The following is a 9227-nucleotide window of genomic DNA, read 5'->3' as shown; positions in this document are numbered from 1 at the left end:
TTTTACATATCCAAAATATCTTTTTCAGACAGGACTTTCCTCTTGAACTGTCTAGCTGAGTTGAAGTTTTCTCAATGAAGATTTTGATTACTGCTGTTCTTCCACTGACAGCAAGTGAGGCCTCCTATGCCTCTGAGATGGTGGATGCATTAAAAAACCCATCGAGACATAATCGTAGTTGTTACACAATGTCCTTAAAAGTATTTCCTTGGGGTTTTTTTCAACCAGCTGCAGTTGGTGGTTTTGGATATAGTGTGTCAAGTCCAAAAAATACACACCACTTTGAAATAACAATGATCTTTGTGTATATTTATAATTAAACTAGCTTGTAGAGTAACTTGTATAGCTTCCTTCTCTTTAGATACAAAAGAAGAGAAACTCAGACCTTGCTGAAGCCAACAACAAGACTCTGACTGGCACAAACAGCAACAGGCGCTTGCCCGTAATCTATATCATAAAACCATAATTGGCCATCTCCATCAGGACTAAACTGAGAGGAATGTTGAAGGTCAGGACGAAGGTGTATTTGCAGCCTGCATAGTTTCTGTACACATTAATAGTCCTTCATGGGTATTATGTGCACATTTTTCAGAATGTATTTGTGGTATTTTATTTGCTAAAGCCTGGTGGGGTGGTCGCTGCTGTCTGAGACAGACAATTATGGCAGTCGCAGCCATACCTAATCAACAAAACAAAACAGAGTCTGTGCTTGCTCAGGTTGCTCAATAAGCTGCCAGGAGCAGTGCTGCCCACTGTGTATCTTTATCCATCTTAATTAGGACACCAGGAAATAGAGAAAAGAAAAACCTCTTCAGGAAGGATGACAAATGCTGAAAGAACACGGTGTCTATAGCAGCAGAACTGTACAGTTTCCTTAATTTGTCCTCTGTTCTGTCCCAACAGAAGAGGAAGATGAGTTTACAGAACAGCAACCACCCTAGCCACAGGGAATTTGCTTGACTGAATCCTGACTCATGCTGCTCATCTTTCCTGGGGTCAGGAGCTCTGCTATTGCTTATTCACTGCAGCAGCAAGGAAAATCAAAGCTGGCACATTAGGCAAGACCCAGTGTTATCCCTGGCAGCTGTCATAATGTTTGACTTTGGGGACTAAATCATCAGCCTAGGTAGGTATTTTTGGTGGCAAAAAGAAGTTATTGGCTCTGCCTCTGGCTGAGAGCAGCAGCCTTGACCTCCTTGTTGGGCTGCAGCACTGCCCACCTCGGAGCCACAGGCCCGGGCTCACAGCTGCTGCCTCTTCACTGCCTGCAAAGCAAAGTGAGCACGATTCTGTAAAAATCAGTAGAGCGGTAGAAGTCACATGAAGGGAAATTGTATCTTGGCCTATTTCTCTGTACTTTGCTTTTTAGCCACCTCTTCATGCAATTCAGATGGGTCAGTCCAAACCCTGGCAGATCAAAACTCCAGTATAGTCAAGGCATGTGAAACAAAATAGGAAAAATTCCCCTAATATTCCCCTGGTCCAGTTTCCACAGTAAATACGGACCCTTTTTAACTGCTTCTTCTCAAATATGTATTGTCATGAACATAAATTAAAACCAAGCCTGTTAGCTGCAGAATAATTAACATACAAAATGGATTTCTGCTGTCAGAGAGAGGATTTTCCTTCTGAAGGTCACTTGCTTCTGAAAGAGCCAAGAACACACTCTGCTGCAACACACTCTGCAGTAAATGCAGGGATTTTGTCCTAGTAGACTACTAGCAGACCTACTTTCCTTTGGATGTGCTTAAAAAATTGGACATAATGCTCTAATATTTTAAAGCAGAGACAGGGAAGAAGATGAGGGTTCAATAATTGCATCTCATGGTATGAAGGGGACTTAGCTCATTGGAGGCCCTTTATTTTTGATGAAGGAGATGGCGCAAGTCTGTAGTGTGTAAAAAACGGGAAATGCTGTGCCCAGTTTTGCACCACACAGAGTTCAAGAGGGAAGCATGAAATAGAGAAGGTCTAACCTAGAGAATTACCGAGATATTCACAACAAATTACATGCAAGGTCATGATGAAGATCCTACTGCTGCCTGAAGAAAAGGGATGATGAGACCTGAGTCAAAATAGGAGCAGAAAATGGGCTTCCAAGGCTGTGTAAATAAATCTCTACCTAGTGAGCTGAAGTGGGAGGGTACAAGTGGCAGAGCCACCACCGTTCTTCCGCTCTGCTCACTACCAAGTAGCTATTCATTCCATCAGTTGTTGTTTAAATCATTTTTCAGTGACTTAAAGACTTCATTAGCAAGAGAGTTGGTTTTTTTGGTGCCAAAAAATTACAACATGAATTTAAGTATTGGCTCATCTACTACTGTTCTAGTCCTCTTGCAATGATGAGAATTGTGCAGTTTAATTTCCTAAATTGCTCTATTACACGCTACCATGCATGTCTTCCCAGAACCAGTGACCTCCTCAAGAAGGGAAGAAGTGGGCAACCGCCTTTAATTTTTACTTGCAAGCGTAAAATAGAAAGAAAAAAGGAAAAAAGTCACTGATCTGTGGACTCGCCTGATAGCCTGAAAAAATAACTTTAAGATATAAATTTTCCCATTTATCTTGATCAAATAATACCTCTCCTTTTTAAGCCACGTATTAATTCTGAAATTCAGGGAGCTTTTTCTGAGAGAGAAAGAGGTCAGGGATTTATGCTAGAATTGGAATGGCTTTGGTCCTGTCCACCAGTGCCACTGTTTAAGTGCACTGTTTCTGGGAGGGCTGCTCCTTCCTTACACTTCTGAACCAGTGGGTCACTACATCCCTCCTGGACAAGCCCTTACCCCCAACACCCCAGGAGGGGTGAGTCCAGGGCAGCATGTGTACTCACAGAGACAAACAGCGGGGGTGGAAGAAGCCCAAGGTTACCAACTTGTCCTACTTGAGATGTTTGACTTTGGTTCAGGCCACACAAGAAGTAAACATATCTTATTTTCTTGTTATTTTCACTCTCTGTGGTGTTCATAATGTTGTTGTCATCCTATTTATTTCTACAGAAGACTGTAGCTCCAATAATTCCTCCTAACTGGCTGTTGGAGACAAAGCAGTGAATGAGCATGACCTTAGCAAGAGGAATACCTCCACAAAAATTATTGATTCATGTCTGTGACAAGGAGAACTGTGGAAGAGAGGAAAACTTCAAGGCTATCCTACCTCCTCTCACTATTAAGCCTGTGTCAGTTGTACTGATCACGCAGATTTTTGTTTCCTTCAAGCCAGGGCTTAGCCCTAAGCTCAGTTATGCAAAGACCATTTAGGAACAAATTACCTGTATCTTAAATAGCCGCCTGTGATCAACTGGGAATTTTGTGAAGAATTTTACATGATCTTCTAAAGTTGCTAAGAAGCATCAGTTAGCTGGAAAGTGGAGAGAGTGTGCTTGGGGGAAAAGGGGTAGCACACAAGCAAAGCAGGAAGAGGAAACAGGAATACTTCTATTTCTGTTTTACTCCATTTTCAGACACTGCTAATTTCCCCCTGGCAAACCCAGGAACTTCCTTGCCCCTCTGCTTAGATGAACCTTGTTTTCAACACCTCTCTTTGCTGCCTCTCCCTCCTCTCCGCAAGGACATGGTTTCCCCATTTCAGAGAGACTTTATCTGCAGAGCAGACAGGTTCCTCAGCCTGTCTGGGTGAGCACTTTGCCTCAGTGGAAGTTAACCCTGGAGCTGGGCAGCAGCAGCTGAGGAGAGGTTTAAGGAGCATCTGCAGCAGGGGGGAGATAAGCACTTCTACTGTGCATTAGAGGCCTCACATACCCGTGCAACAGCTGAATATGGTCTCCAAGACTACATTTCTGTGATTAAATCGCATTTTCCATTAAGAAAGAAAAGGATGCTCAGCTGCATACTGCTTCATGAGCTGTGGAAGTTACCTATTATCACAACTGAAAATATGACTACAAGTAACACAGCTTTGACTTCAAAATTTCAACTCAAGAGTGTCTTGGCTAATTTTTAATTGTCTATTTAAGCAATACAAGAGAGGGAGTGGAAATAAACAGATTCACATCTACTGTCAAGCCTGTTGTTCATCTAGTTTTGGGGGTGGGGTATTAATATCATGGCCATCAAATTTATATAGCAAGGACAGTTATTGACAACTGAGATCAGAACTTTGCTTGTTTTCCATGATGCTGCTACAGAAGAGTGGAGATGCTCCTGGGACCCTACCTTAATCTAAGCAAGCAGACCTGTTTGTCTTCAAGAGAAGAAAGGCTATGAGATGCTTCTAGCAGAGTACCTGTGTGTATGCACCAATTCATACAGTCCAGAAGGAAAAGACCAGTGTGCTCAGAACAGACTTCTGGCATACACCAACAGTGCATTTTTCAGATAGATAACAAGGCCATAAAAATAGAAACATTAATTAGGTGCATGGAATATGGGCTGAGGTGGGAAAGATAAGAGGTGCAAATTCTACTGAAGTCAAGCATGAACCCCTTCATGTGGTCCTGGAACAAGGAAGGTAGTCTCTTGCTGAGGGAACTGCCTGTGCAGTACAATAAACCAAAAGACAATAGCTTCCTTTCTATACCAAGCAGCAGCCTAGCAGGCACATTGCTACGGAGGCTGGAACAAGCAGGGGACATTCCACTTGGAAGAAGGCAGGCTGATCTCAAGCAGCAAGAAATGTCAGTGTCTATGGCAGTGTGTAACATCATCTCCTAGCAGAGCATTCATGGAGTTCACTACACATCAGCTTCATAGACATTGACAAAAGCTTTTGATAAGATGACAAACAATATCAATTGGAAAATAATGGGACTTTACAGAATCCCAGAAAGACAGTTAAGAGAACAGGAATCTGTTGAGAGGGATCTTAGCATGAGAAAGTTCACATTAGCGTCCTTCAAACCTACTTGAGAAAAGGGGTAACGTTCAGTTTTCCTTCACCATTTCTTCCAAATCTTTTAAAGGGTAAAGACTAACTTGACTGGAAATGAAATTAAAAAATACAGGTTTCATTGATAGTATCGGCTTCAATACCCAAATACCACAAAATTTTCCTAGGAAGATTAGGTTGATAGAAAGAAGCAGCTGAAAAAATACAGGAAGAGTGGGGGTTTTATTAGAAGGAAGAGAGCTCATACAGAAGAGCACATAATACAGCAGGTCATTTGGGAGTGATTCCCATGCACATTGCAGAGGCCAAAAGAACTGCTTTCCTCTGAAGGACAGTGAGGTGGACTGGAGCCAGTGAGGAAAATATCCTTAATGAAACCAGAGACACGTACCTAGCTTTCATTCTTCAGAGAACAGTTCAGGTCTTACAACAAAAAGGATTGACAACCAAATTGTGCAACTTTAGCATGCATGTCAAGTCCTTATAATTCAATGAGTTGTCAACACGAAGTAAAATGAGGTGGCTGATCAACAGATTTCAAGTTAATAAAGTGAGGTCTATAATGTATTTTAGATGCTAAATTATCTTAAAGAATAATAAGCAAATGCTTGCACAGAACACTTAGTGAAAGGAGAAATGGAATGGATACACCATATCCAAATAAACTGACATTATATATTGAACACCCTTCTAATGATCCTACTAGGGACACAGTGAGGTAAAGACCCAAACCATCCTGAACAGGAAGATGCAAGCACTGATTTCATGGAATCAAACCAAACAGTGTATCAAAGGTGAAAATGCATAGAGAACTGTTTACCAGCAAGTCTTCTGCTTCGCTGGAATGAAGATAAGATGGACCTACCGTGCAGGTTCTTTGTAAAGGTTTTTGACATTAACTACAGTCCAAAAATAAAAAAGATGGATTGTGGCAGGAAGAAGAGAAAAGGAAATATTAGAGTCCTAACTGCAAAGTTACTGGCTCACCTGCCAAAACAATAGAAATGTAGAAAAGGAAAATTGGCTTAAGCAAGGTCAGAGATACATAATTTGACTGCAGCTACTTCAGTGTGTGGACATTGGTAACAAGCATAAAGATTTCTAAAAAGCAATAGAAATCATACTACATAAGAAATATAAAAGAAAGAAAATATAAAAGAAAGAAAGCTGTGAGGGAATATTTCAAGGCACTGTTTCAATGTTTACATCTACTCTCTCAACAAGGGTAGAAATAACAATAATAATTTTAGCTAAAGCTACTCTTTGCTTTAGTAAGGGGGGAGGTTGTCAATAAAATGAATGAGTTCCAACATTACAGAAATGCTCTTTTCACCTAGACTGACTGCCTCCAACAGTAAGATATACATAAATCCAGACCCTCTGGACATGGGAAAAATATCTGCAGGGCATACTTTGCATATCACCATAATTTGACGGCCTGTGATTTCTCAAGAAAACAGAAATGTGAGAAACATTTTGACAGTTCATTCTAATTTCAGAATTCTTTTGACTTTTGACCAGAATGTAGTTGCTACTTGTGAGTGGTCCACATAAAAATAATTTCCCTCAATGTAAGAAAGAGGGGGTTGGGGTTTGGGGTTTGTTTTGAGGGGTTTTTTGCTATGAAGTGAAATCCTTTTTGCATCATTAAACAATATAGATCTAAAATTTATTTTATACACAGCTCTCTGTGACAGGATATTTTTGAGAAGGTGTTCAAGCAACAGATGCGGGTTTAATAAAGCTGGCAAGACTCGAGGATCATTTGGAAAGATTTCTCCCATGATAACAACAACATACAAAGTATTAAAGTAGAATTAATGTTGTTCCCCTCCATGTGATAGATACAGTAAGAAAAGGTCATCCTATGGACTGTAACAGCTACTCTGAGCACAACAGCAGCATCTTCGCAATTCTTGTGATCCTCTATCCTAACCCAGAATCACGTGGCAATTTTCCTGCCCCAGGGTTCAGACCAGAATAGCTCTGAAAAATTATACAAAGGCAGCTTGACTTCAGAAATCATGAATGGAAAAAATGAAAGAATAATTTTCAATATCATTGGGTAGAAGAAAACACACAGACAAGCTATTAAAGATAGAAAACCATGAGGGGAAAAAAAGCAAAAAGACTGGGTTTTATAAATTACTTTGCAGGTGGAACTTGGTTATTATTCTCACTTAAAATTTCCAGAACACCAATAAATATTTTCTGCTTTCAAACGTTTTTGTTTCTAATCACTGATTTTCTTTCTTATCCTTGATGGATAAACTTTTTGAGATCTAGATTTAAGATGCCAATTATCCACGACCTGCATACTTCAATGCCAAAGTGTTCAGCAACAAACTCTAGGGCGGGCTGTTCCAGCTTCTTGACAAGAGGATATGAGTTTTTACTACTGGTACTTACTTGGGGGCGAAATGGGAAAACCACCTTGTAAGTGTTGTGGAAAGGTGAAAGATAACAAAAAGGCAGGACAGAACTAACTTGTGAACAACCCATGGAGAATTCTAAAAGCTTAAGAACAGAGATAAAATTCAGGAAAACAGAAGTCTTCTGGGTTTATTCTCAGATCAGTAAACAATGGGCCGTGTGGAATAAAATATTGAGGACTACATGGTTGATTACTTCTTGCCCCAGTTTACCTACTAATTTGGCTGCCTGCACATACACAGCTACCTGAGTAGAGGCCTGAGTTTCCAAGATTTTCATCAAAATTTCAGAGAATCTGGAACCTCTCAATTTCTGCAAAACAAACTGCAGTTGTAAGGAGCCTGGTCACTTCTTGAGGTTTGCTAGTGTAGCTCATGGGAGCCTTGTGAGAATTCACTAGGTGGGACAGGAGTTCATACAAAAAGGTATTCAGCATGGCTCACAGCCCATCCATTTCTACACCTATAATCATGAGTCACAGAGCTGAACCTTACGGACACTTCTTTACTTGGTACAAGAAGCAGAGCAGAGCATAAGCTAGGGACTGTGAAAGACTTGCGGCAAAAGCATCTTCTCTTACCTCCTGCAATATTCTGTATACCAAGAAACTGCCTCAGAAGCATCTTTTCAGCTCCCTCCTATTTACATATTTATTAAACTCATATTTATCTTATTTTAAGGGGGACATAGAAATGTTTGATTTTCTTTAGGCCAGAGTCTCATCTCTAGCCTCCACATTTTATAGTCTGTCATTTTTGACAGACACCCTTTTTTTGTCAATCTAGTTGGCAGACAGTTTGAGTCCTGTACTGATTGGTAGAAACTTAAGGCTATTTTTCTCTTTCCACTCTGTGCTGCCCAGCTCTGCCAGGTTTCATTCATCCCACTTACTTTAGGAAGTGCTGCCTTACACATTACCAAATGCAGCTCCACACCAGCCCATACTATAACACTGGTCTGGACCTCCATCATCTCTTGGGCCATACTGCTTGCCCAGACAGATCTGCTTCAGGTAAAACGCTGATACAATTCTTGCCAAAAAGACATCTCCCTGCCTTTTTTCCAAATTAGCAAAAAGGCATGGAAAATATTGATGATTTTTTCTTCCTGGAATATTCTCACACTCTTTCTAGGAATAAGCAAGAACATGTCTTTGCCATCCCATTAGTACACAGGTGCAGAGTTATAAGAAAATGCTCTGAAGGGACATCAAGCAAATAATACCAATTTTCAAAATTCTATAGCAATATATTTATACAAATTACAGAATTCTGTATGTATTTACACACCATTACAGAATACTAAGTAAATAACACCAATTGTTCTTTTCTTTTTCCCTCAGATTTTTCTTCAAGTCAATTTTAGTGTTCCAGAAAGGTGCCAGATGGACAGCACTAGAAAGTGAAGACTTCTGTTTATCCACAGCACAGGAGGAGAGGCCCTGCAAGGCTCCCTGCTTTGCTGTGTCAGCTCTCTGCAGCCCTGTTTTAGCAGGATCACATAAGGAGCAGGAGGGCATCCATACCCCTTCACACCTTGGCAAAGGAGCTGAGCAGCACCCAGGAGACAATGGTTTTGCACACCTCCCACCAGAAAACAAACAGAAATAGTTCATTTCACACAAGGGACTGAACAGAACCTGTTGTTCACTACCCGAAACAGGCCAAATTTGACCCAGTGAACCTGCAGGGAGTGGCAAACTGCCAGCTCCTGGCCCTTCCAGTCTTGCAATAATGCCTAAGTTAAATTACATGTTTCTATATTTACATAAAGTCAGTATTTACACACCATTATGGGTTATTCGAGTAAATTGGTTACAGTTTATTTAGAAGGACTGCCATAAACTCATAACATTTTTCTCAAGTTTAATCCTTTCTTTAGAAAAATACAAAAAAAATAAATTAAATAAAACATGTTAACTAGTAGTAATGATTAGCCTATGACTA

Source organism: Prinia subflava, chromosome 3, assembly GCF_021018805.1.
Source record: "Prinia subflava isolate CZ2003 ecotype Zambia chromosome 3, Cam_Psub_1.2, whole genome shotgun sequence".
Lineage (NCBI taxonomy): Eukaryota > Metazoa > Chordata > Aves > Passeriformes > Cisticolidae > Prinia > Prinia subflava.
Note: the sequence above shows the minus strand (reverse complement) of the source record.